The sequence below is a fragment of the Heptranchias perlo genome, chromosome 23 (assembly GCF_035084215.1).
Source record: "Heptranchias perlo isolate sHepPer1 chromosome 23, sHepPer1.hap1, whole genome shotgun sequence".
In the NCBI taxonomy this organism is placed as follows: Eukaryota; Metazoa; Chordata; class Chondrichthyes; order Hexanchiformes; family Hexanchidae; genus Heptranchias; species Heptranchias perlo.
Window position 1 is genome coordinate 24,503,275 of NC_090347.1, and position 23,047 is coordinate 24,526,321.

General features: G+C 39.8%; 1 long non-coding RNA gene across 2 annotated transcripts in view; it reads left to right on the forward strand.

The window, feature by feature from the left end:
* LOC137341395 (uncharacterized) overlaps positions 1-23,047 on the forward strand; it is a 118,541-nt gene that overhangs the window by 17,803 nt on the left and 77,691 nt on the right. Inside the window, exons 3-4 of one of the 2 annotated variants that reach the window (XR_010967025.1) lie at positions 2,167-2,363; positions 18,102-18,173. This is a non-coding gene — a long non-coding RNA (uncharacterized lncRNA). Of the gene's footprint in view, positions 1-2,166; positions 2,364-18,101; positions 18,174-23,047 lie in introns of those variants that run through there. The other variant, XR_010967024.1, reaches the window with a different exon arrangement.

The window sequence follows — 23,047 nt, forward strand, 5'->3', positions numbered from 1 at the left end:
CAACAAATACAGTTGTCAGAGTGAACTAAGATAAAAATTTCCATCCTGCAATAAGTGGGCCTTGTCTAAAGTTAAGTAGGAACTAAGGATTCTGTGTCTCTTTCAATCATTACGAAGAACAGCCAATGAAAACTAAAAACAACAGCTATTCCTTATGGACTTTTGATAGAACTTTATTGACTGAGAGACTACCTATGTTTATTCCTAGCTCATTTACACAAAAACAAGATGCTTTCTTCACCTTAATGCCGTCTAGTTTAATTATAAGCAGTAGGTGGCAGTAGTGCTTTGGTACAGCTCAGAACAAAGCTCATAAAGTTAAGGAACAAATAAATTATTTAGAAACGTTTAAAGAAAAGATGACCATAACAAGAACAAAACATAAAGAAGATGTTCAAAGATAAAAAAAATAAAGCAAATGTAATATCAGGCCAACTTTTATGTTTCATGTCCAAATTCAAATGATTAATACTACAGATATGAACTAATAACTTAAAAAGGGAACTATTGCATTAAATTCACCTCTGACCTTTTGAGCACGCAATGATTTTTTTTTGCAGCTTTCAAACTGCTAATCATTTTCTATTAGGCTGCTGCAAAAAGTATTTTTCATAGTGTTCAGGGCCCGACATTATTAATTATTTGTTAAAGCAAAGTCCAAAACAACACATGATGCAGAGGATATATTATTAAAATCTATGGCATTTGATTTCTATTTTATGCGACCCTTCAATGTGTGATCTTGTGAGGCTGAGAAAACTCTTCCCCCTAGCATGATTCACTCGTTCACTGTCAGAGTGGGACACCTCAAAATCATTCAATTTAAATTATATCATCATGTATGGAATAAGAGGAGGAGATCTGATAGGAACCCATGGGATACTACAAGTGACTGAATATTCACTATCAACCATAGTTGCAAGTGATTTATGGTTGGCATCATGAGAGAAATAGGGATTGTAATCTGTGGCTCCCCATAATTTATAGTGTTTATACTATACCTTAGGAAAGTTGGTAAAAACTAAATTGATGAGCTCCTCCTAATGGTTTAGTGGATAAATACACGGGGGTAGAGTTTCTGCTCGATTGCGCTGGTTTTATCAGCGGAATCTGCCCGAGCCAACGTAAAAGATAGTGTAATTTACGTCTGGCATAAATCGAGTTTCCACGATCTTCTGTGCTGGTTCAAAAATCATTGCATTGAAGCCGGCCCCGCCCACAAAACTGGCCACACCCCCAGATCAAAATAACGAGGATGGTGAGTTCCTGCCGATTGCAGCCGTTCGAGGAGGGTCTTCAAAGTAGACTTGTTTTCTGAGGCGCACAGGCACTAGTAGGCGCGCTCTAAACGTTTTTACATATTAAAAAAATATTGAATTTGCTAAGAAACTGACTAGTGTATGCCAATGAAAGTAGTAAATGGTTCAGTGTAGTTTTTTTAAAGTGATTTTAAAATCAGGTTACTCGCAGGGGGAGGACTAGACACTCTTATTAAAAATGCCTTTTTTTGTGACAAACCCATTTTCAGCTGTATTAATAAAACTGCACCAGGTTACCACTCTTGAATATATCTTAAATGCATCAATGAATATTTTTTATTGCAAAGAAAAAAAAACAAATACGCTCTGTCAAGTTGCAGGATTGCACTGGTTCATGGAAGATTTTAGTGGAAATTTGAACTTTAACCTAAGCGGCGCAATTTTCGGGCACAATTTGTGCCTAATTACTGATTGTGCCCAAAGCGGAAACTCTACTGTGTGCTGCGTTACTGAGCAATATGGACCAGGATATCCATTCCCTGGTCTCCCGCTAGTGTCCTTCGCTGGAAGTGTACATGTAGACATTGAATAAGGCTTGGCTGTGATGGCCCGTTTGGTCAGATAGCCTTTAAGCACTCGAGCCCCAATTTTCCACAAAGTTTTGATCCAATTTCAAGTGGCTCTGGAATAAGTGGGAGTGACCATTGAGAGGTCGATTTTGGTGGGCTTTACATCTGTTCCAGCAGGCCTGCACCTCTTAAAGGGGAGGTGCAGTGTTCTTTTTGAAGCTCAACTAAAGGTGCGTTTTCTGCATTAGCTGCAATAAAATGTTCACTGGGAGATCTTCCTGATTTTCCGATATCAATAACTTTAGTTTTAACAATTATGACTCCCCACACTGTTATAGCTTCACCTGACTTAACTGTCTATCAAATCATTCAACTGGAGACGTTTACAGAGGCCCTGGAGCCTTTAGTCCAGGAAGTGAGCAGGAGGAAGAATATCCATTTCCTGTCAGATGGGAGAAGGGTGCGCTGCCACAAGGATGGTCCGAGGTGGAATCAGTGCAGGAAGAAATTTAATGATCTCACCCGTGCTGCTAAGGTAAGATTCCCATTCAAATGTATTTGTCATTGTCAGCACAGCCCTGCACCGCTTTATTGAAAAGATTGACCTCTTAATTGTGATGTTATCTCTAGGAATAATGTCCCATGGAGATGATGGGTACTATTCTTCAACACTCTAGATCTGGTTTTCCAACCTGCGATCCATGTGAGAACAGCTCCCTGCTGGGTATGCAGGATTGTGAATTAGCTCTGGTATAATTGATCATTCATTAAAACGTTGAGCTCTGCTATAGTCTTATTTTAAACATAAAGAAGGCCTGCACATGTGTATCCATCTTTTATTGTAAAGCTTGTTTGAATTGTATGGCATAGGTTTTCAAACATGGGTCCTGAGCTCCTGGGAATGTAGGTAGGGATCCAAGCAAGTCATTGAGCACATCAGATTTCTGTATTTTTTGTATTTGTGGACTTTATATTGGCAAATGTTCTCTACAATTTTATCCCCTTTGGGTAGATGGAACAGTTTTTTTTAGAAGTTAGGACAGGAGTATGCAATATTTGCAATAGTTTGAAAACCAGTTTTGCACTCCATCCCCCATTTGTTTCAGATAATCGCTATTGTGCAACCTGCATAAAACTGATACTATACCTGCGCTGTTTCAGTCGTCTTAACATTAAACAATCAAATAGAACAAAGGCACGTTGTGACACCAGAAACCAACTCCTGCTTGTCACTGCGACTCAGCAGATTTATTTCAGATAAAAAAAACACCAACAAAGATTAGAAGTCATTCAGTTATTAATTATAGTTTGACAATGACTACAGTACAGCTTATCAGAATGTGATCTTATTAAAACAGAACCATGTTTTTGAAGAACCGGCAGATAAGGCAGTTTTAGTGCTTGGATCACCCTTAATTGATTCATTCATCTTTGTTTTTCAAGACAGTTTCTCAACATCAGTGATTAATCATTACATACAGAACCATCATGATCCCGCCCCCCCTTCCCCCCTGCGGTGTGCATTATGGAGCTGAATCTCTAGGCTGTCTACACAAATGATGCCAAAGTTCAGATCCTTTCTGGAAAAGAGATAAAATGGTACAAAATATCTTTTGATTTTTAGTTTAGATTGTAGTCTGTTGGCAATATATATCTGTGAGAAAAGCTTATGTATCATCTTTCTCCTGAACACTACAGTTCCCTGCTCTGAACATTGACTTTAGCAACTTCAGCCACTATCTCTCCTTAGATGTCACTTTCTCCCTTTTTTATTTTGGGAGTTTATCACTCACCTTTTGTCTTTCACAACCTGACTGAAATAGCCTTTGTGTAATATTCAGCACTATTCATCTCTGCCTGGCTTTTAAAAAAATTATTCACAGGCTATTAAATTCAATAAGCACTTCATTTCACCAGTGATTAGCATATTTGGCATGTCACTTTTACCTAATTGTTCTAAGTTTTTAAAAAAAATGAATCTGTGAGTTCAGCTTTATGAACAAACAGATTTTGCATGACTCCAATTATTGTTTAAAAGCAGATAATTTCATCAGATCAAGTGAACGTATTACAATTGATTTTACATTTGTTTATTTCTTGAATGCTTTTCTGTCACTTTTTTAATCTATTTCTCTCAATCATGTTTTAGTGAGGTCAGAAATGACAGCAGTGCCCCTACCTATCTGTATGTCGATTCAATCAGAATACAAACAAAACATTCATATAAAGCTGTGCGTTTAATAAAGTTTTGATGGTGGAACTCTTTTGGACGATACAGCTCAGTGGGGGTTATATTAGATAACCCCCTAAACTGGGCATGTGGCTTGCGGTGCACGATTAACCCAGTCGTTGAGATGCAGGCAGCTCGAATGGTGATTTCTATGATTGCTGCGTGCAGCCAGCCCTACCTGCGCTGTTGAGTGGCTGCTCACCAGTAGGGGGCCTAGGTATTGCGAGTGGCTAGCATCGCTTAAAGGGAAGGTGCATTGTGGCTGCAGGAAGTGGTGGAAGTCAATGGGGAAGTGGATCTGTGCTACAATATAGTGCAGTATGGTGGTGATAGGACCTCTGGAATTTTTAATGAGCAAGAACTGGGCTGCCCAACGTTTGTGGGACACTGATATTTGCAAAATATAAGATACGGGTCTGAATGGAAATCAGACATCGCACACGTAAAACACATACAAATCCCGTCCCTATTTTTACAAACTGTTGAGTTATTTTAAAACATTGAATAAAGGTTGTGCACCACTAAATCCCACATCCTTCAATCTGCATGCCAGATGTCACCAATCAGCCGATCTGAGTTCGGGCCTGCGAGAGAGCGTGCACCAAGGTTCTCTAATGATGCACTAGAGGCTTTGGTGCACGAGGTGGACAGAAGGAGGGCATCCTATATCTGCAGTGGGGCCACGAGACCCTCCAGACATATGCTTTCGAGGCAGTGGGAGGAATTAGCGGGCAAGGTCAATGCCAGGCATATAGCACCATGAACGTGGATGCAGTGCAGGAGGAAGTTCAATGCTTTGACATGTGCGGTCAAGGTGAGTGAGGTCAACTGTAGTGTCATCTCCTTCCAACTGCACCACTGGCTGCATCCACCGCTCCACGCACCCCCCCCCCCCCCCCACCGTTATCCACATACCATCAAACTCCTCCAATCAGATGCTTCCTCTCACCCTCACACATTACCACTGTTGCAAGCTGCACACCCACAACTCACAGGTCACACACACTGGCAGCTATTCAACAATGACAGCCACATCACCCAAACATATTGCAGGACACTAACCAACCAACGTCCCGCTTTCTTGCAGGAGAAGGTGGTGCATAACAGGAGACAGTGGCTCCAAGGGACACAAACCTGCTGTCCTCTCAGGATGACAACATTCCTGTCCTATCCCTGCCACCCCGCTAGCCAGCCCACTCCCTGTACAGTATTGAAACTTTATTATAGGAAGAGAGGAGCAGGAGTAGCCCCTTTTGCCCCTCAAGCCTATTCCACCATTCAGTGAGATCATGGTTGATCTGTGACCAAATTCCATATGCCTGCCTTAGCTCCATATCCCTTAATACCTTTTGGTTAACAAAAATCTATCAATCTCACATATAAAATTAACAATTGAGCTAGCATCAACTAGCGTTTGTAGAAGAGCGTTCCAAACTTCTACCACCCTTTGTGTGTAGAAGCGTTTCCTAACTTCACTCCTGCAAGTCCTGGCTGTAACATTTAGGCTATGTCCTTAGTCCTGGTATTCAAGTATAGAAGACTTCCAGAAACAGGTAGAAAAGCATCAGCAGCCAGAAGCAATAATCCAGCAATTTTTTTATTATTCATTCATGGGATGTGCGCGTCGCTGGCAAGGCAAGCATTTATTGCCCATCCCTAATTGCCCTTGAGAAGGTGCTGGAAGTCATGGGTTTGGGAGGTTCTGTTGAAGAAGCCTTGGTGAGTTGCTGCAGTGTATCCTGTAGATGGTACACACTGCAGCCACGGTGCGCCGGTGGTGAAGGGAGTGAATGTTTAGGGTGGTGGATGGGGTGCCAGTCAAGCTGACTGCTTTGTCCTGGATGGTGTCAAGCTTCTTGAGTGTTGTTGGAGCTGCACTCATCCAGGCAAGTGGAGAGTATTCCATCACACTCCTGACTTGTGCCTTGTAGATGGTGGAAAGGCTTTGGGGAGTCAGGAGCTAAGTCACTTGCCGCAGAATACCCAGCCTCTGACCTGCTCTTAAAGCCACAATGTTTATGTGGCTGGCCCAGTTAAGTTTCTGGTTGATGGTGGGGGATTCGGCGATGGTAATGCCGTTGATTGTCATGGGGAGGTGATTAGACACTCTCTTGTTGGAGATGGCCATTGCCTGGCACTTGTCTGGCACGAATGTTACTTGCTACTTATGAGCCCAAACCTGGATATTGTCCAAATCTTGCTGCATGCGGGCACGGAGCAGCTGAAGATGGTTAGGCCTAGGACACTGCCCTGAGGAACTCCTGCAGGAATGTCCTGATTGGCCTCCAACTACCACTACCATCTTCCTTTGTGCTAGGTACAACTCCAGCCACTGGAGAATTTTCCCCCCTGATTTCCATTGACTTCAATTTTACTAGGGCTCTTTGGTGCCACACTCAGTCAAATGTTGCCTTGATGTCAAGGGCAGTCACTCTCGCCTCACCTCTGGAATTCAGTTCTCTTGTGGATGTTTGGACCAAGGCTGTAATGAGGTCTGGAGCCGAGTGGTCCTGGTGGAACTCAAACTGGGCATCGGTGAGCAGGTTATTGGTGAGTAAGTGTAACCTGTAAATCCTGCATGATCCCTTTAAATAGCGCGGGTGGGGTTTCTTCCATGCTGTTTAAATCAGCATTGCACACTGATCTAACGCATATTCTCCCTATTTTACATGGTGCCGGCATTTATTATCTGTGTGTGCGCGAATGCCTTTGCCTGTATGGCGTCCGGCGCACGTCACGCTAGAAGAGTGTGCGTGCATTCTGGGTGCCATTTTCGGAGTTTAGGATGCCGTGTTGCGCCTACAAAATGGGTGCTGCGTGGTCCAATTTAGCCCCCAGTATCTTGTCATATGAAATGTGCCTTGGAACCACAGAATAAATGTTCATGCACTGACACAATATAAATAGATTTAAAACATGCTTCACATTGGCAAGCCAAAGTCACAGACATACAATGGGAAGGAAGTAGTTTTTCATTGTGCTGTGCAGGTATTGTGGCCACTTCTTAAATTAATTATATAAGTCTCAAATTACAGTGTACAATATTAACGTATGAACACTTAATGTATTTGTAGCACATTACTTTGTTATTTTAATAGGGGTGGCCTGTTTATTTAATTTTTGAAATAAAAATGGTTAATGCCTCCATTGAAATTACGAGCAAAGTAATATACAAATGAGTTAATATTCTTGTCAGTATGCGAATATTGATGACAGGAATGTCTATGCTGTATTTTGCTATGCTTCACGCATTGCTTTGATGTAATGGCAGACCACATGAACTTTGCCACAGAAACTTAAGGCCAAGTTGACCTTGACGTTGAGATATACTACAAAGGAAAGGAATGAAGTTCTGAAGTTCTTGCATTTGTTGCATTCAAATGCCAAAAATATGTTTTAAGTTAATTCCTTCTGGCATATTAAAAAGAAATAGGTCAGTATGAGGAATTGCTGAAAGACTGTTGCCAGAAGCTGAATCTAAACAGGGTTATGAAAATGCAAGCAGACTTTGGACTTTATTTTTTTGCAGGGCTTGGTCTTGTGGATTATTTGTGAATTGATTGTAGATAGTAATGCTTACATTTTTGGAGTGACTACATCACAAATTTAATCTTTCAGTGAGGATGTTAACCTCGTGCGTCATCTTGGGCCTTTTCTCTAATGGCTTATGATGTCATCTGAACCCCTCAAGGCCAACTTATCCTTTTTCATCAAAAAAGTTGGTCCCTTTCACTGTTGCCTCCTTCAGCCCTACAACCCTCACCCTGGAACTCTGCATTCCTTCAACTCTGACTTGTGCATCCCACACCCTTCGCATTGCCATTGGTGGCTGTGCCTTCATCCATCTAGGCCCTGTACTCTGGAATTCCCTCCCTAAATCTGTCCACCTCCCTACCCTGCCTCTCTCCTTTAAGATCTTCCTTAAAATCCACCTCTTTGATCAAGCTTTTGGTCAACCTTCCTAACATCTCCATTTATGTCTGATTATGCTTCTGTGAAGTGCTGTGGGTCATTTTCTACATTAAAAGCAATTTATAAATGCAAATTCCTTTTATGAATTTGCATTTATAAATTTATCAATACCACAGTAATAAATGCAAGAGATAGAACATCTGCATTTGATGTTATAAAAGCATCAGCTGCAAAGTATCAATAAATCAGACTCAAAATGGTATCAGCACGTGGACTTTTTTACTTTTTACATCCCATCCTGTGTTGTTTTATTATGTAAGTGAGGTATCAAAATATTCCTCATTTTATTTGCAAGTAAACAAAATGGCTACTAATACAAAATCAATTATCAGAGCCTCTATACGGATTCTTTAGAATAAAATATCATTCTGAGTTTATTCTTAGTCACAAGGTGTAATTTTGACTTTGGGTGATAGTGTAAAATGGGTGATATTGATTCAGTTGCTCGTTATACATCTCTCCCGATTTTCATTTCCATTGACTTCACTGGAACATGCTGTGGTCAGATGGGAACCAATTTTGTATATGCAATGAGCCAAACCCCAATTTCAGGTGGGCACTATAGGGCGCCCCAACCAATTTGCTGTGCGACGCACGCCCGGTGCAGAATGAGCACGCATAGGCCATATTGGACCCTTCATCAACCTTTTTTCACCTGAGAAACAGGTGCTGTGTGATCCAATTTCCAGGCCGTGGCCTTAATTTTTTTTTGTTCTAGTTACAATGGGGATTATAAGGCCCTGTAGATATTGTTCTGGTTGGGGTGGGGGGGATTTTTGTTACAACTCAAATCAGCAATTTCCATAAATTAGTGTTTTAATTTATACCCAAACAAAGGCTATTTGTTCAAGTCCTGTCTTCTCCATTCAAGATGGGGTGGCTGCTTCCAAACTTCAAAGATTCTTTGTTCTTTTTGATCAGGACTAAAATGAATGAAACCCAACACATGACAATGTTCAAAGATATGGGTGAATACTCAAACTAATAAGGGCCAATTTGGGAGAGCGTTTTAATTAAATTCTGAAAAGTAGCCATTAGTCCCTGGGGTCTTCGCAATTATAGTTGAAGAGGTTTACTGCCATTTTTGTTTAATTCTGAAATATTGTGGCGGTTTTGTGGTTCATTTTATATAAGATGTCTCCAAACTCTTAGCACAGACATACTCTGATGTGATAATTTGTACAAGCAAAGGTTATTAAAATCCTGATGCAAGATGGAATGCCAATTTAGGAGAAATTCAAAATAGTTTATCCTTTTTAACCTATTCTCTCATATTTTAAACAATCGAGGTGATTTACATAAAGCAATACATTTTTGGAATTTCTCAAGTGCTCTTTAGTGGTCCTCAATTTTATTTGAAATCATTAAAGTCAATGAGCTTTTATTTGTAGAAATAGGATTTTATGGCAGCGACTGACCCCATCTTTGAAAAATGTTTTATTCATTCTGGGGATATGGGCGTTGACAGCAAGGCCAACATTTATTCCCCATCCCTAGATGCCCTGGAGAAGGTAGTGGTGAGCCCCCGCCTTAAACCGCTACAGTCGATGTGGTGAAGGTACTCCCACAATGCTGTTAGATAGGGAGATCCAGGATTTTGACCCAGTGCCCGTGAAGGAACAGTGATATATGTCCAAGTCGGGATGATGTGCGACTTGGAGAACTTGGAGGTGATGGTGTTCTCGTGCACCTGCTGTCCAGGTGGTGGAGGTCGTGAGTTTGGGAGATTGACATGGAGATCATCAAACAAAAATCAAACTCAAATTTTATCTTCTTATGCTATTATATCACCATCAAGCTTGCAACACTAAAATGGCAGAATGTGACGCGTGGTGTCCCATAGGGATCTGTGTTGGGGCCTCAACTATTCATTGTATTTATTAATGACTTAGATGACTGGATAGAGAGCTACATATCCAAGTTTGCTGATGGCACAAAGATAGGCAGCATTGTAAGCAGTGTAGATGGAAGCATAAAATTACAGAGCTATTAATAGATTAAGTGAATGGACAAAACGGTGGCAAATGGATTTCAATGTAGGCAAGTGTAAGGTCATCCACTTTGGACCTAAAAAGGATCGAGCAGAGTACTTTCTAAACGGTGAAAAGCACGAAACAGTGGAGGTCCAAAGAGACTTAGGGTTCCATGTACATAGAACATTAAAATGTCATGGACTGGTACAGAAAATAATCAAAAAGGCTAATGGAATGCTGGCCTTTATATCGAGAAAAGGACTAGAATGCAAGGAGGTAGAAGTTATGCTACAGCTATACAAAGCCCTGGTTAGACCACACCTGGAGTACTGTGTTGAGTTCTGGGCACCACACCTTAGGAAGGATATATTAGTCCTGGAGGGGGTGCGGCGTAGATTTACTAGAATTATATCTGGACTCCAAGGGTTAAATTACGAGGAGAGATTACACAAACTAGGGTTGTATTCCCTGGAACTTAGAAGATTCAGGGGCAATTTGATTGAAGTTTTCAAGATATTAAGGGGAACTGATAGGGTAGATAGAGAGAAACTATTTCCGCTGGTTGGGGAGTCTAGGACTAGGAGACATAGCTTAAAAATTAGAGCCAGGACTTTCAGGAGTGAAGTTAGGAAACTTTCTACCGCAAAGGGCGGTAGAAAGTTTGGAACGCTCTTCTGCAAACGGCAGTTGATGCTAGCTCAATTGTTCATTTTAAATCTGAGATTGATAGATTTTTGTTAACCAAAGGTATTAAGGGATATGGAGTTAGATCAGCCATGATTTCATTGAATGGTGGAACAGGCTCGAACATGGCTTACTCCTGTTTCTACGAATCATGGCCTCTTCCCCTGATGGAAGGTTGAAAGTAACTGATTTAATAAAGAAATTAATTGAGGAGATTGCTAGAGAATTAACAACAAAGTGGAAGCGCCCAAACCTTGTATGCAGTCACATCCCACAACACAGTAATATTCACCTTTCCCATTATAAGCTCCTTCTAAATTGATCTATGTAGAGATTTGAGGTTTTCTGCATAGCATGCTAAGCATGCATTCTGACATTCTTGCAACGTATTTTTTTTAAAACTGCAATTATTGGCTTTTAGATTCTAAGGTCACCTGTTCCAGCCTGTTAAGGAGAATTGTGAAAAAGCTAAATTGGTCTGTTATTTCTGTTTGCCCAGGAACACTACTTGATACATTTTTAACCTGAGATATTCTGATCAGCACGTAAAAGTCGATGCTGGAAAAGTTCTTTGGTGGTAAAGCAAGCATTTCCTGATGATGGCAAAAGGTCAATTAAAGGTGAACTTTCAGAAGATTTCTGCTACAGTTAGAGTTTGGAGCAAAGATGATTTGAGGTACAAAGGTTGAGTAATCAATATGAGATTGGAGTAGTTCTACCTTCAGTGCAATATAATGCCTCAGTCCCGTTGTGTAAATTGTATTGAAGCAGAAGATAAACAGGCCAGCTCCTTAGATTACATTTAAATTGCAGTGTTTCTCAATTTCAGAAGGAATTGATTTTGAGCCCGTTCTAAGATGGCTACAGTAATATTGCCACAATGAACACTGTTACAGTTTGTCACCCTTTGAACCGAGGGCGGTAGACTTAGGCTGAGGTACTGGATGATCCTTATACCAGAGATGGAAAAAATGTAGACTATTCGTCATTTGAACAAGTCCAAGTGTGGCCAGCCTAACAAAGCCAAGAGCCAGAAAAATAAAAGTTATACTAACAAAGAGCAACAGGTTTTAGATATTATACACTCATATGTTCACTCATATTCTGATTGTAACTACAACTAGTAGATTTATACCATGCAAGACATTTTGAAATTTACTCAGTCAGTGTGATGTTTGAGAAGATTTTTTCAAATCTACTTGAAATCTGGATTCTCTCATTCCTCCTCTGTCGCATTCCCTCTCTCTCAATCCTTTTTCTGAGCAAGAGGCCTTGTGGAGTACGTTACGCGCACACGCACGCACACACACACACACCTCTCCCTCACATTCCTTCTCTCAAAATCAGAAAAAATTGCTATATCATACCTCAGTTGTTAATGACAATCATTATAAACCTGGCTCATTTCAAAGCTTGGATATGTAATAAAATTTTGTTAAATAAATAACTGATTGAAAACCTGCAAGTAAACTCAATGAAATGCATCTGATGGTGAGACTTAACAACTTATATGGAAATGAGCTTCACAATGGAGCTTTAAAACTCAAGTTTTAAAACAACATTTAAATATTTTTTGCCAATTTATAAGAAGGAATTAACTTCGAAAGTAACGGTAAAGGTGGATTATATGGGTCAGAAGCAAACAGGACTATTTATCAGTTTAAGATTTAAGTATGACATTTAATCCAGAAGGAATGAAAATGTAATCTAAATAGAACATGTAGTATGTGTAAAGGGTATGAGTCTTGGCGACAGATGAGATTAAGAACTGAAATGTGGCTTGAGGACGTGATGTAACTCATAAGCAAGGATGAGAATAACACAAAGTGACAGATAGAACCAAGTCCAAGGTAACTCGAGGACAAAACTATGAGTGAGAATAAACCCTCACAGTGCCATCTGTCCTTCACAGTAATCAAAAAGTACCCAATTTCTGCCTTGTTAGACATTATGTAAATTTTGAATTTACTAGATTAGACTAATAAGACTAGACAGAACCATGTTCACATCATAGCAAAAAATTCTACTCATGTTATGTTTTGATGATGAAATCTTCCTTCAGCCCTCATAGGGAAAGTAGAAGAATATATGAATGTAGAGACAAATGAACGAAGAGTGTGGAGAGAATGAGCAGAGAAGCAAAACACTTCAGTGATGTTCCGTATTTGTCATGAATCAAAGATGGAAAAAGAAATAATTACCAAATACAACCCTGGATAGAGAGAGAGTGAGCAAATTTCGGAAAGGAAATTTCATGGAATATAATCACAATGTGTGATTCAAGAACAAAGTACCAAGATTTTTTTTAAAAATTGTGATTTAATCCCATGAGGTGGGAAAACCAGAACCAAGGAAGCAATTTTATCTCCACATGCAAACTTCATTAACTCTAGGCGATAAACCAGGGTTTACTGTTAATTTTTTTAAAATCTTCATAATACTGTATTATGAAGGTATTCAAGATTTTGCAATGTACATCAATTTCAGGAGCTGGCATTTTTGCATATTCTACGCTGTTGATATCCATTCTTCATTGCTGGGTTCCTGTCAGAGAGCCTGAAGCAAAGAGTAGAGGTCAGCAATGTGAGCACACAAACATTATGTTCCTGAAACTCATTTCTCCTGAATAAATTCATATTGAATGATGGCAGGAAGAGTTTTTTTAATGTAGACTTTTTTAGCCTATACCTCAGGAACTATAAGAGACTGCCGGGAGGTACTGCAGCTTTAAGGTGATCCTTTGAGCTGAGCATTTTCGTACGGGAGCTCAGTAGCTTCATGTGAAAACATTGACGTCGCTCTGCCTTTTTGTAAGCCAAGAAAGGGCAAAGTGAAGCTAATGAATGACAGCATAAAGAAGCAGTTACATGCACAATAGAAATGTTGCTCTGGTTTGCTTATGAGGATTTAAATAATAAATTTTACTTAAAATTGTGGTACCTTGTTCTTTAATCACAGGTTGCAGTTATATTGCATTGAGTTGTCGCACCCCCCCCCCCCACCCCAGCCCAAAAGCCTGGAACATCAGTTACATGTTCATCTCGCTAGTAAATTGAAAAGCACTAAGTGTATGAAAATACTTTAAAGCCAGATACGAAATAGAACTGGATCCAGTGTGACTGCATAGTTAATTTTGGGTCCTAAATTGATCCCGGTGGTCAATTTGTTTGGCCATCGCACAAAAAGAACTCATGAGTAGAATGATTATTTTGAATCCATCCCAGGTATCAGGTTATCTGTATTACACTGGGAAATGTATGCTAGAGTTTTCAGCCAGAAAAATGTAGTATTTATGCAAATTCCTAACAACTGCTGCTAGATAAGTACTGCATATGCAAATGTAATTACAATAAATGCAAATATGAACCTTAACTAAACTCAATGAACCATCAGGATAGCTCAGCAACTCGAGCAATGGAAGCATTTCTCGCCCAGAAATTAACAGTCTTGGGACTGATTGCTACTCCATTGCTCTTGTCTTCATAGTTATGTTTTGATAGTTCTTAGTTACACTGATGGATAGAGCCCCAAGTGGAACCATTGGCTTCAATTTAACAAGGTAGAAAGAGAGATAGCTTGACCAGTTTGGATCATGTTTGCTATTGACTATGGAGTATGATTGAAAGCTGCTATGGTTATATCTGTAGTCTCCTAGCAGAGCAAAAGGATGCAAAAATATACAATTTAAAGGACAAATAAATGTTTGCCAGGAAATGTTTAACCGTAATCAGGCTAGGACATAAAAATGAAATCACGGTTGCTAAGGGATTTGTTTCAAGAGTAACTATTTAATTTAAATCAGGAACTGTGTTGTGTATTGTGCACAATGTAAATGTAATAATTCATAGCTTTGTGTCTTTAAAATTGAAAGAATTTTATTGGAGGCTAGTATAAGTGCTGATGACCCTTATCAGCTAAGGCTCATTTTACATTATCACCAGGTGTACTTTTTGCACTTATTGCAGAGGTGTGAGATCCCGTTATTTATAGATAATTTATAAATCTGTCAATGGTTTCCTCATTTTGGAACAACCTTATTTCCCATGCACCAAGAGCAGTACCTCACCTCCCAGACCACAAAGTTTAATTTCCATTTGTGCATTGAGAATGTGTCAAATTAAAATGATTTTTTTTCTTTTTCTTCATGCACTTGCAGGAATGCACCCCATTACTCAGTGTGCTTTCACCAACGTTGGATAAAAACACTATAGGTAGCCAATCAGAATGCATGTGCAATAATACAAGCATATGAAAAAGGACAAGAAAAGACCATCAAGCCTGTCCCATCCAGAATTGGTGTCACCTACATCCACCATCAACTCCCCCACCCTCTTTCCCAGTCACACAATTTCCTGGCAAGGGCAAAAAAACAGTAAAAAACCTTGGGTCAATTTAGGAACAAACTCAGTGAAATCCCTCTCCAACCCCTGAAGGCAACCATGCAAGCTCCAGTAGACAACAGTAACTCAAATTAATAATGACAGCTATCCCTCACCTATCTTCTATGGCGTGATGTCCACAACTCTCAAAAATTTGTCCAGCTACCATATTCACAATACTTTTTGGCAATCTATCCCAGAGGTTGATGACTCACTGTGAAAAGAATTGCTTCCGGGCATCTAATCTATGTTTGCACATTTTATACTGATATCTCCTAGTTCTTCCATCCCTATCTTGCTCTATGCGCCTCATCATTTTAAAAACATCAATCATATCACCTCGAAGTCTATGCTTCTACAATGGAAAAAAACTCACCAGTTCCTTGAGCCTATACTGATAGAGTAGAGCACTGACCAGATATCATTCTGTTTGCCCTCCTGAGGACTTTCTCCAGGGCCTCGATATCCCCCACCAAAACTGGACACAGTATTCTAGATGTGGCCATACCAAAGCCTTATATAAGCAAACAGTTTTATTACAAGTTTTATACTGAACTGTCCTGGCTATATGTGTTAGCATCCTGTTCGTTAACCCTATGGCCTTATGACACTGGTTATGGGTCTTCAATGTTTTGTCAACTATGACCCCCCCCATGTCCCTCTCTGCTCTGAAACCTAAAGCAAGTAATCCTGCCTGCTGTGAAAGCACACATTAACCATTAGAATGGGCCAGAAATAATGTATAAATAGTGCATCCAGCCAGCTATGGAGTGGGTAAATTTTAGCACCAACAAAGGGAGCAAAGAGAACGTGAAGAAAGCTGGTTTGCGTAGTGTTGCAGAACTACTTTGACACATTGCAGTGGAACAATAGTTGTCTCCTCTGTGGACTGCTGCTGAGCAACAAGCAACATCAATGGCACCTACAGGGGAGATCTGAGCTACACAGGTAGTGAGCACAATTGGAGCAACTCTCGGGAATGCTCTTGTTATTGTTCTGGCTTTTTACTATCCCTTTTTCTCATCTTTATGGCTTGACAAGTTTCCATAAACAGTCTTATGAAGCAAAACCTGGGTTTATATAAATCAAAAGCAAAATACTGTAGATTCTGGAAAACTGAAATAAAAACAGAAAATAAATGGAAATACACAGTAGGTCAGGCAGCATCTGTGGAAAAAGAAACAGTTAACGTTTCAGGTCGATGATCTTTCATATATACTTTGCTACATATGGGATAGTACAGCCCAAATTTAACAATCCCAAATCACAGTAAATAAATCACTTGCCAGAGAATATATGGGATGTTCACCTACAAAAAAAAATCACATTGCTCGATGAGCATATATAGGCTAAAAGTATGGCTCACATTTATTAGAATAATATTAGAAGCAGAAAGGTTGGCATGGTGTTATACAGTGTAATAATTAAATTTACCATACTGTATTAATTGTTTAAAAGGAAATTGTCTATAGTTCTTTTAGCTCTTCTCATCTTAGAAACATACAGTTTACAATGGTTTTGTGTGACGTTATTCTCATGCAGCTCTGGGTTAAGGCCCCTCTTCAGAGACTTGACCACATACTCTTAGGCTGACACGTTAGTGCAGTACTGAGGGAGTGCTGCACTGTCGGAGGTGCTGTCTTTCAGATGAAATATTAAACTGAGGCCCCATCTTCCATCTCCGGTGGATGTAAAAGATCTCATGGCACTACTTAAAGAAGACCAGGGGAGTTCTCCCGGTGTCCTGGTCAACATTTATCCCTCAAGCGACATGACTAAAACAGATTATCTGGTCATTTATTTCATTGCTGTTTTCTACCTGATCATGCATTAACACCAAATATTCTCACGTTGTCTCTGCAAAAGTCTTTTGTAAAGAAAGTAAAAATACTCAAGGGCCGATTTTAACTTGGGGTGGGGGGCAATGCGAGTGGGAAGCCTCCATGTCGTCACAAGTGTGAGGCCCAGTCGATTTTAACTCCCGAACGTCATATTAATATGATTGACCTGATTGCATTGGGAAACAGGCAGCATACCCACTTTCTCTGCGCAATTTCCAGTGGGCATCCCAAAGCCTATTTAAAACAGGAATTCCCTGTTTTCAGAATTTGTTTCACCACTGTAGATACAATTTTGGTGGGACTAATGAGTTGGAGAGCTGCCCCTAGATTTTCTGATGCCTCTCTAGAGGTCCTCATGGAAGTGGCCAATGCAAGGAGGGAGGTACTGTTCCCCAGGGATACTATCCAGCAGGCCTGAACTGAGGTAGCTGACAGGGTCAATGACAGCAGCATCACCCCCAGGACCTGGCTTCAGTGTAGGAAGTGGTTTACTGACCTCACAAGAGCAGCAAGGGTGAGTACAGCTTTTCATCTCCCCACCTCTCTCAACAACACTTGCACTCTCAACAATTCCCTTCTCTGTATCACATCCTTCAATATACAATCACAAGGGCACGCTGTTGTAGCACCTCTTTCCCATTCCAAACACACTTCTCTTCATTTTCTTCACACCATACACTAACAGAATTTTCTTCTCGCACCCTAGCACTTGCACAACCAGCACTCCTCTTAACTTCACATTCCACGCACAGCTTTACATCCATCCTCATTCCACCATGCTTCTTCTCCAGCTCTCAGCACATGCACTATAAGCACAAGCTCTCCGTTTACCTTTTCACAGTCGCTCCCTTACTCTCGCTCTCTCTTTCTGCAGGACAAAATACAATACAGTGTAAGGGAAAGGAGCAACGCAAGGGAAGGAGCACCCAACATCATAGCTCTCACCCAAGCGAAGCACGAAGCCCTGGAGATTAGTGGCCTGGGCAAGGCCATGAGCATTGGGGAAGATGAGGCTGGTGGCTAATCTAAGCAGGGTGTCTGTATATTATTCGTAGCCCTTCATTCACCTCAGCAAATATTCAGCAAACTTGACAACTTCAAGCTGCATCCTGAAGACTGTCACCTGCTAATGTCCAGTTTCTCAGAGCCTTTCTAACTCTTGTCCCTTTTTTCTTTCCTCTGTGCGCTTCTCAGAAGCAAGAACTTCTTGAAGAAGACACCTTGGAAGAGGTCATTCCTCTTGAGGATGCACCGTCACTTGCTCCAACCCTCCCAAACACCAGCACAGAGATGGGCATTCCACATGGGTTAGAGGGTTCTGCACGTAGTGAAACACCCAGCACAGGGGAGCAGTAGCAGGTACTGGTGGCCCAGGAGACAGCTTGCCAAAGGGCGAGGTCCACTCCCAGCTCTCTCTGCTGTTCAGGACAAGGATGAAGACTTCATCGGTCCAACTATGAAAACAAAACTGCTTGCCTCACTCACAGATAATTTAAGTCCTGCCAAGCGGTATTGTGGCCAATTCTGGGCATCAAACTTTAGGAAGGATGTCAAGGCCTTAGAGAAGGTGGTGGAGATTTACTAGAATGGTACCAGGGATAAAGGACCTCCGTTACGTGGAGAGACTAGAGAATCTGAGTTCTTCTCCTTAGAGCAGAGAAAGTTAAGGGAAGATTTGTAGAGGTGTTCAAAATCATGAAGGGTTTTGATAGAGTAAATAAGGAGAAACTGTTTCCAGTGGCAGAAGGGTTGGTAACCAGAGGACACAAATTTAAGGTAATTGGCAAAAGAACCAGAGGTGACGAGGAAATATTTTTTACACAGCGAGTTATGATGATCTGGAATACACTGCCTAAAAGGGTGGTGGAAACAGATTCAATAATTTTCAAAAGGGAAATGGATAAATACTTGAAGGGGAAAAATTTGAAGGGCTACAGGGAAAGAGCAGTGCAGTAAGACTAATTGGATAGTTCTTTCAAACAGCCGGCACAAGCATGATGGGCCGAATGGTAGCCTCCTATGCTGTATCATTCTATGACTCTGAGCTACAGGAGCCTTCCATTGGTTTTGCTAAGGCCACTAGGGGAGCACCTCAGGAGTAGTCGAGTTAGCAAACCATATTTTAAGTAAGGCACCATGGGTTTACACTTGGGTGAGAAATGAATTCAAGCCAATTATTGTGTTTGGCATTACATTAAGTCCTCCCCATTTTTTCTTTGAAACTCTTCTAATCCTTGTGAGAAAAGAAACAGCTTACAGCAAACAGGGTTACTTTTGCTCAGTTGCCATTTTATGGTGTTTTATTAATTAGTACTGAAATAAATCCATTTAAGAAGCTAGCCTACAAATAAACAACTGGTCTTCTCCACTGTAAGATGTCTATAGAATGGGAACACTCCATAAACTTGAGAGGAAGCTGGGCTGTGCCACTGTGGACCGATATGACAGGTATATAAGCAATTCAAGTGTTAGATATCAGACAGATCAACAACATACTAGAGGTTCAATTGGAATATTATTCTTACACGTAACATATGAAACAAGTTATTCTATTAAATCTAGTGTTTTTCAAATTAATTAGAAATGGTTTCTTATCTAGGATCTTGATCATATCTATAAAGCCGCAAACTTAGATTCATGACACTCCACTGTTGCCAGGAAATAACCAGAATGCAAAGCAATAAGAACTAGTAATAACGAAAGCTTTCCATATTGCAATTTTTCAGACATTTAAAATGGAGGGTAGCACTTTAATTAAAAATCTCAGTGCAATGAGAATGTGAATAATTGGAAAATGAAGGAAGGCTTTCAGGTTTTCAAGTAGTTTGTTGTTGCACTCTCCAATATGTCGTGACTTCTTAATGTTCCAGTGTGTTTTAATGGATTTTTTGTTTTGTTTTTGCAAGTAACACTCAAAAGACAAATGGAATCTCCGAGATTTGGTATAACAGGGAATAATTAAACCAATGTCATGACAAAGCAGACAAAAGCTAACAAATAAATGTTGCCCTGGTTTACAGATCCCAGCTGCATTTCAGACGGTTGCTATGGAAACTCACAGAGAGCTTGGGCTCTGCTAATAATTCAGTAACTCAGGAAACTGCAACTCTGAATGGGTATGCTTCATTGTTGATCAGGCTCAGTGAGAAGCACGCCATGTTTGAGTACAAACCCGATCAACAGAAACGAAAGTAACAACAACAGAGGCTGTGCCCAATTTCTCATTGTGTATAAATGTGCAATTATTATTTGAGTGTTTTTACATAATTATTCTTATGCCACTTTCTTCCATTTTACTGATATTTGTTGTAGTCACAAAAATTAAATTTCTAATAGATTTCTGAGAGGGTTAAAGAATTATTACGTATCTTTTTGTTAAAATATATACTTTGTGTGATTTGCTTTGTTAAATTGGCCATGTCTTTGGCCTACTTGGCCTTTCTTAGAATCAAGGTGAAAGGACAAGGCCTATAATGCAGCACACCGTGGAAACGGAATAGAGTAAAAGCAAAACTGATAGACAAATTCCTGATTTACATCAGTCTGCGATAGCATTCTTACTTCTGGGTCAAAAGGTCATTGGTTCAAATCCCACAGTAGGGTTTGCGCTCATAATCTATTGATATATACAGCAGTACTATTGGAGGTGCTGATCCTTGGAGGGGATGTCAAACCTATTACCTATTCTAGTGGTACACGAAAGTGTCAAGATCCTGTTTGAAGAAGAGTTCTTCTGGTATTCTGTCCAACATTCCTCCTTCAACTAGTACTACAAACAAAAAACAGATTAACTGATCATCCATCTTATTGTTTTGTGAGACACATAGCTAGATGGATGCCCTGTTTGTGTTTTCAGACATTTCAACATGGGAACGGAACTGTATAAATACAAGCATTATTATTAGTGTTCAGATTATGCTATGTTTGGGTTTTGAAAGTCTGAAAATTGTACAAAGAAGGTAAGGTTGAGATACCGTGGAAAGACTTTTGATTTTAACATAGTGGGGATATAAGAAGGAGGAACAGCTTGTGGCATCGCACTTGAACTTTAGAAGGAACAAGATAGGAAGGTTCAGAGGAGGAGTGATAGTAGTAGTAATGATGAAACTGAGCGAGGTATAAAAGGTTAACACCTCTGTTGCGCAGATCGTGGGCATGTGCCTGCTTCCAGACGACTGCCAGCACCCTCTGTGGATGGCTGCCAAGAAGTACCAATGATTGTCCAAGTGTGACTCTTTCCTCTGATTTTCTTTTCCTTCCTTTGAGAAACACAAGTTTCTTCTAAAGTTACGGCTCCAATTGAAAAATGAATGGAGTGCGATTTATTTGCCACATTTCATAACACGTTTCAGGTTCTAAAGCTCAGTTCCACAAATTGTTAAATATTTTTAAGTATAACGTGTGGCAGTTTTTCTCTTCTTTGTCATTGTTAATTATACATATACAGTGTGCCTAAAGTTATGATATATCCTCACTTTCCCTTTTACCAGGTAATTAACCAAGTGGAGCATTGATCTTTAGCGTATTGATCCCCTGGAATCATAGGACATCATTAGATGTGTGATAGGGATTTGCTAATCTGACTTTTGTAATCAGAAAACCTTGATAACCCAGTACACATTTTTGTTGTTTCTATCTATATATCCAGTTTCTTTATTTATGAATTTACTAAAGTAGGAAAGCCTTCAAACACTAAATGACTATCAATAAATGGCAGAAATGGAAGAACTTGAGGAAAGAATGTCACTAAATTTTTCTCAATGCTTCCCACACCACAAGAGCTATCTCTGCTGAGCAATATCACACTAAAAGCCCTTAGGATGAAGGAGTGGATCTTTATTTCAAAATGAATTGTGTAGCAGATTTAACAGCATATGATTAAAATCATCTACATGATTTTCTAGACAGGCTGTAATATCCCCAATAAGTTGGTACATGAACTTATGTTCAATCTTATAGACACAGAGATGAGCAAAAGCCACAAATTAGAGAAAAGAGATGCATTTTCCCTTAGTCTGTAGATTGGAATTTGGGTTAAATCTTGATAACATTGGATTTGTTAATTTTGATGAGTTGGAGTTCATTGGAACCCAATTATTGATTAAGAAGACAGTGATGGAAAGCAGGCAAGTGTCCAATGCCTCTCCAACAATAACATGCGCCAGATGGTGTTATCTTTTTAATGAAGCTAGAGACGCCAGAGATAAATTCACCTGAAATTTATGAGTGTTGCTGTAGCTTAATTGAAACTCTGGCCTTGAATGGAGAATGATTAATTACAATGTTTGAGAGTATAAAAAAGTTATAGTTGTTTTTCAGCTACTAAACAGGACATTATTGACCTGCTATCCTGGAAAGTTCTTGAAATGTGCTCATTCGTTTGCAGACAGAAAACCAAAAGCGCAACTTGTATTTAATTTATTCCTAGGGCCAGCGGTATCGGACTAATCCATTTTGTCCCCCTCCATGTTCTTTATTTTATCCTGCCTCTTTATGTCTCCCATCACATAGCGTTCCTTGACAGAGACTGATGTCTGTCAATGCTACTAAATAAGCTGCAAAAAGATCCAGCAAGATGACAAAAGCAAAATACTGCGGATGCTGGAAATTGGAAATAAAAATCCACCAAGATGATTTTAGTTGACTCATCATGATTTAAAAATAAATGTTTTCTTTCTTCCTTGAGGGAATTACCTCATCTCTGCTCAGTATCATCCCTGAGGCCTGGTTAAGGTCAGGAACTCACCAAGTGAGGCATCACAGGGAAAAGAACCCTTTGCTTCTCACTCTGTGTACAGCATATTAATGCACCAATCCGCCATTCATCCTGAAGGAAATTGCTTAATTGAATATCCAATTTAATTGTCTAAATGTCACTGGTCCCAATGTTACACAATTAAGAAGCTGTACTTTCCCTTTCTCTGAACTCCTATTTTGGTGTAAAACTCATAAAACTGTTCAAATTGACAATTATTTAATATTCTTTCACTTGGAAATTTAGTATTTTTTTTAGGAATTCAATATGAGGGTAACATTTTTGCATTACTTAAAGTTTGCTTTCATTGCAAGATAAGCATTTTAGAAAGTACAGCTTTTAGTCTATAAATAGACTTCCTGATTTTTAGGTTTCATCTCATTGC